The sequence below is a fragment of the Mandrillus leucophaeus genome, unplaced genomic scaffold (assembly GCF_000951045.1).
Source record: "Mandrillus leucophaeus isolate KB7577 unplaced genomic scaffold, Mleu.le_1.0 Scaffold18, whole genome shotgun sequence".
NCBI classification, from domain to species: Eukaryota; Metazoa; Chordata; class Mammalia; order Primates; family Cercopithecidae; genus Mandrillus; species Mandrillus leucophaeus.
The window spans coordinates 4,708,869-4,714,859 of record NW_012101809.1 but is presented as its reverse complement, the minus strand read 5'-3'; the positions used below and the strand labels follow the sequence as shown (position 1 = coordinate 4,714,859).

At 44.3% G+C, this 5,991-nt stretch overlaps 1 pseudogene; it reads right to left on the bottom strand.

Moving 5' to 3' along the window:
• Positions 1 to 356: 356 nt before the first annotated feature.
• LOC105537839 overlaps positions 357 to 5,991 on the bottom strand; it is a 19,413-nt pseudogene continuing 13,778 nt past the window's right edge.

The following is a 5,991-nucleotide window of genomic DNA, read 5'->3' as shown; positions in this document are numbered from 1 at the left end:
CCCGCCTCAGCCTCCGAGTGCGGCCGTTCGCCGCGTTCCGCCCGTTCCCCCCTTTCCTCACACGGGTAGTAGCCCTTTCCTCAGTCCTGCTGACTTCCTCCAGCTGATGCCGGGCTGTCCCCGGCCACCCCTGAGGCCGTCCTTTCGCTCCTCGTAACAGCCTCCCCGCCCCTTGAGCTCCCTCGGTCGCCTCCCGAGAAGCCAGCGGGCCTCTGTGGTGGAGCGCCAGGTTGACAGCATTTTAGCAGGACCGCGAGAAACGGCCAGCTCGCTTGCCACACGCCCGTGTGCAGCACTTCCTGGAAAGGTCGCAGCGAATTGCAAGGCGCCACAAAAAACATCCGGACAGCTCCTGGTCAGGGGGCTGAGCCGTTCAGTGGCGGCCTATTCCTCTCCTTTTTTCGGGGCCCCTGAAACCGGAGAGGGCGAGATGCCGATTTGAGGCCTGAACCCTTAGTTGTAAGAAGAACGTTTTGGGGGTTTGACTTCGGCAGGCCACAGCTTCTAAAAGCAGCAGGTAGAGGCTGCTGTCCCAATCGACATTTTCCTGGGCCTTCACCTTTAGGGCCTTGATGTTTGAGGGGCGTCATGCTCTGAAGTACAGCGCCCCGAAATGACTCGTCACCATTACAGGGGGGCGTGTGCGCGCCGATCCAGGGGCCGATGAGTTCTTCAGGATTGAGCTGTACTTAGTTCCCAGTGTCTGTGGACTGTTCATTTCGCCTCTTAAAGCAACGGATGCAAACTGCTGCCTAATGTGAAAGGGAGAATATTGAAACTGTGTCATTTACCATGAAAACTTAGTGTTATTGTGTAGAGAAGGCTTTAGGTTTCAAAAATATTTACCACGTGGCTTTTCAACAACGGTTAGAATTTATCCAAATGAAGACATCCAGGCCTGAAAGGGTTAAGTTCGAAAAGAGAAAAAAATAGATGTGAGCTGAGAGTGAAAAAAAAGAGGATTAAGTTCAAGAAAACATAGCTGGTTAGTAATTAAAATAAAAACTCCACATGCAGGGTTGGTACTAGCATACACAGACTTTATTTCTGAAGTGCATTTCCTTTGCAGTATAAACCACTACATTTCAGCAGTATAGGTAGCTGCATTACTCTCATTGACCCAGAATTAAGGTTTTAGGCTTTAGTAACCAACAAATCTGTAAAATAAGGTGGTGGAGGGGGCGGGGGTGGGGTGGGGCGCTGAAGGAGATGTTCTGCAGGATTCCTTTCAGTTCAAAGGTTTTATGCCATTGTATGAAAATTTACAATCAGCTACAAGTTTCCAGAAGTTTGTAAGAAGATTTATATAGATAGTATTCTCTTATAGTACCTGCCACCCTTAACCAGAAGACATCATGTCTTCCTAAAGAAAGCCAGATTACAATAGAATGTTATGCAGAGAGGTGCTCATTAATCTTTCTCTAGGCTACTTCTGCTGTTTTATGGGGAAAGAGGAATACATAAAACACGAGTTTTAAGTATTTTTATTGCTTAATTTTCTCTCTCTCTCTTTTTTTTGCCCCCCCGAGACGGAGTTTTGCTCTTGTTGGCCAGGCTGGAGTGCAATGGCGCAATCTTGGCTCATGGCAACCTCCGCCTCCCGGGTTCAAGCAATTCTCCTGCCTCAACCTCCCAAGTAGCTGGGATTACAGGCATGCGTCCCCACACTTGGCTAATTTTGAATTTTTAGTAGAGATGGGGTTTCTCCAAGTTGGTCAAGCTGGTCTCGAACTCTTGGCCTCCGGGTATCCCGCCTGCCTTGGCCTCCCAAGCGCTGGGATTACAGGCGTGAGCCACTGTGTCCGGCCCTGTTGCTTAATTCTCTTACCAAAAGCTTTAATTCAATGAAATAGTAAACAACAACAAAACCCCCAAAACAAAAACCCACAACTTTATCATGTCACGACTATGCTCTTTTAAAGTACTTACATAGATAAGGGTTTTTATCTAGTTACAGTTGCTGCGTATGTAGTATTTGGGATTTTGCACTTACCAATATTTCTGGGATGTCCATGTATCTAGAGAATTCATCTACTCTTCATTTGTAGGTGCTCTCTAATGTGCCCCAGTAGTCAACAATGCCTGGCACAAAGGCTCTTAGTAAATTTTTGTTGAATAAATGTAATATTTTGAGGTTTTTAGACATCTAACACAAAATGCTAACTATCACAAGGCGTATGTTGAGTGACATGTGAGCAGTAAAGACAGTCATACTTTCAGCCAGGAGACATTGCATTTATTTAAGGGCCTGGATTTTGTAGTCTGGCTTGCTACTTAACATCATGCAACCTCGGGGAACTCAGTTAACTAACCTAGACAAGCTCACTCAGTTTCTCTCACCTTGAGAAGGGAAAAGTAGAACAAATTTTACAGGGTTATGTGGATTAAATAGAATAATTCAATTGAAGTGATACTGGCACACATTAAGTTCTTTATAAATGTTAGAGTTTTTTTGCTCAGAGTGAAGGAATATTAATGTAGCTTGATGGGATCAGGAAAAACAGAAAGTAACACTTCAGAGTAGGGAGAAGATGCTGAAGTGGATGTATTGAGGGTATGATTAATAGATTGTTCTCGCTAAAAGGGTTTGGTAGAGCAGTAGTCTGAGATAAAGCTGGAAAGAGAAATTCCGGGAAGCAGTTTACAAGTATGCTACATGGATTCTTTGCAATTAGAGCAGAGTGAATGACCACTTGAGGTCAGGAGTTCGAGACTAGCCTGGCCAACATGGTGAAACCCTGTCTCTACTAAAAATACGAAAATTAATCAGGCATGGCAGCGCATGCCTGTACTCCCAGCTACTCGGGAGGCTGAGGCAGAAGAATTGCTTGAACCCGGGAGGTAGGGGTTGCAGTGAGCCGAGATTATGCCACTACACTCCAACCTGGGCGACAAGAGTGAAACTCCGTCTCAAAAAAAAAAAAGGAAAGCCACAAAATTAATGCAGTAAACTGACCTAGTGTGATGGCTCACGCCTGTCAGCACTTTGGGAGGTCGAGGCAGGTGGATCACCTGAGGTCAGGAGTTTGAGACCAGCCTAGCCAACATGGTGAAACCCTGTCTCTACTAAAAATATAAAAAATTAGCTGGGCGTGGTGGCGCGTGCCTGTAGTCTCAGCTACTCGGGAGGCTGAGACATGAGAACCGCTTGAACCTGGGAGTTAGAGGTTGCAGTGAGCCTAGATCTGCCACTGCTCTTCAGCCTGGGCAAGACTCCGAGTGTCTAAAAAAAAAAAAAAGGCGGTAAACAGTAAAAGAAAAAAAGAAAAAAGTTAAAAAAATTATGGCAGTCTTAACCTTTGTTTTGTTTTGTTTTGTTTTTTTTGAGATGGAGTCTTGCTCTGTTGCCAGGCTGGAGTGCAGTGGCATGATTTTGGCTCACTGCAACCTCCGCCTTCCAGGTTCAAGCGATTCTGCTGCCTCAACCTCCCGAGTAGCTGGGACTACAGGCGTATGCCACCACGCCCGGCTAACTTGTTTTTTAAGTAGAAATGGGGTTTCACCATGTTAGCCAGGATGGTCTCGATCTCTTGACCTCATGATCTGCCCGCCTTGGCCTCCCAAAGTGTTGGGATTATAGGCGTGAGCCACCGTGCCCGGCCCTTAATTTTAAATGTGAAAATTTGATAAAGCAGGTGCGTAGTAGACATATCAAATGATCATTATATTATTTTCTGCATGTTTGAAATATTTCACAGTATTTTAAGACGAACCTAAAATAAAGCATTAAAGAAACCCCATTAAACCAAGGAGCCTGTAAAATACATATCCCACTGGGCATCTGTAACGAAAACATGCTAATACTCAACAAGCTTGCTGATTTTTTTTTTTTAAGCCGTTAAATTTCAGGCATCAGATTTCAGTCTTTTCTTTCCAAGCAGATACTACAAGCAGGCTCTTTCATCTCACACTCTTTTTTTTTTTCCTGAGACGGAGTCTCACTTCGTCGCCCAGGCTGGCTTGATCTCAGCTTACTGCAACCTCTACCTCCCAGGTTCAAGCAATTCTCCTGCCTCTGCTTCCTGAGTACTACAGGCATGCTGGGAATACAGGCATGCACCTCTACGCCTGGCTAAATTCTGTATTTTCGGTAGAGATGGGGTTTTACCATGTTGGCCAGGCTGGTTTCGAACTCCTGACCTCAGGTGATCTGCCCAGCTTGGCCTCCCAAAGTGCTGGGATTATAGGCATAAGCCACTGCGCCCAGCCCAAATATGTTATACAGAATTTTCTGATTTATAAATGTGGGCAACTGATTGTAAAAAATTGTAAAAAACACTGACCTCTACAGAATCTGGACCCATAAATCTGTTTCTACATCTGGAAGGAAACTTGAGAATCTTCCAAGTTCAGTGCCTTCATTTGACAGATGGGGAAAGTGAATCCCAAAATGGTTTGCCTTTTTTGTCTTTTATGCAAGAAAGCCTTCCCTACCTTTGATCCATAAGGCTGTTCATCTCTGTATTCTTCTATAAATTGTATGGTTTTGCTTTTTCACATTTAGGTTTATTGACAGTGTTTATTTTTTCTGCTCAGTTTATCTTCATTTTTATTTATTTTGATTTGGAATCTCGCACTGTCGCCCGGGCTGGAGTGCAATGGCACGATCTCCGCTCACTCTGCCTCTTGGGTTCAAGCGATTCTCCTGCTTCAGCTCCTAAGTAGCTGGGATTACAGACGCCCGCCACCACGCCTGGCTAATTTTTTTGTATTTTTAGTGGAGATGGGGTTTCGGTACGTTGGCCAGGCTGGTCTTGAACTCCTGACCTCATGATCCACCTGCCTTGGCCTCCCAAAGTGTTGGGATTACAGGCGTGAGCCACTGCACCCGCCCTAGTTTATCTTTAATATGATCAGTTAGTATTTATGTTCCATGTTCTTTTTCTACCATTGTGTCTGTCATAAAATTATCCTCTATAAATTCATAAAGACAGGACATGCTTTTGTTACGCTCTGATTTTGGGTCAGAATATTGTAGAAAATGAAATTTTTGAATTCATTTTAGTGTAAATATTTTACAGATTTCTGCTCTTCTACACTATTTTGTCTCATTTGCCTTTAAAGATGAGTAGTACATGTATTTGACTATCCTTGAAAAATATTTTGTACACTTTTTAAAGCAGTCATGTTAGAATCTAGTTAGGCATTTGCGTATCTCTATCTAGTTTGTTTCAGAGCTGCTAAGTAAACCAGCTAGAATAATAGTGTGCAGATTGAAATAGCTCAAACATTCTGCATCAAAATTGTAAGAATTTTAAGTTATTTTAATAAGCATTTAACCAGTATCATGCTGTGTAAATAAGACCAAGCTGTGGCTTGGAGAGTAAACATTAGAACTTCTTTTTTTTTTCTTAGATGGGTTCTCACTTTGTTACCCAGGCTGAAGTGCAGTAGCGCAGTCTCAGCTCACTGCAACCTCTGCCTCCCGGGTTCAAGCAATTCTCTGCCTCAGCCTCCTGAGTAGCTGGCGTTACAGGTGCCCACCACCACACCCAGCTAATTTTTTTTTTTTGTATTTTTAGTAGAGATGGGATTTCACCATCTTGGCCAGGCTGCTCTTGAACTCCTGACCTTGTGATCCACCTGCCTCAGCCTCCCAAAGTGCTGAGATTACAGATGTGAGCCACCACACCTGGCCTTTTTAATTTTTTTAAGATGGAGTCTCTGTGTTGCCCAAGCTGGAGTGCACATTTGCAATCTCAGCGCACTGCAACTTCCGCCTGCTGAGTTCAAGCGATTCTCCTGCCTCAGCCTCCCTAGCAGCTGGGATTACAGGTATGCACCACCATGCCTAGCTAATTTTTGTATTTTTAGTAGAGATGGGTTTTGCCATGTTGGCCAGGCTGGTCTTGAACTCGTTACCTCAGGTGATCCGCCCACCTCAGCCTCCCAAAGTGTTGGGATTACAGGCATGAACCATCGCGCCTGGCCTAACATTAGAGTCTTTCAGAAATCTGAAGTCAGTAAATGCCTTTTTTTTTTTTTTTTTTT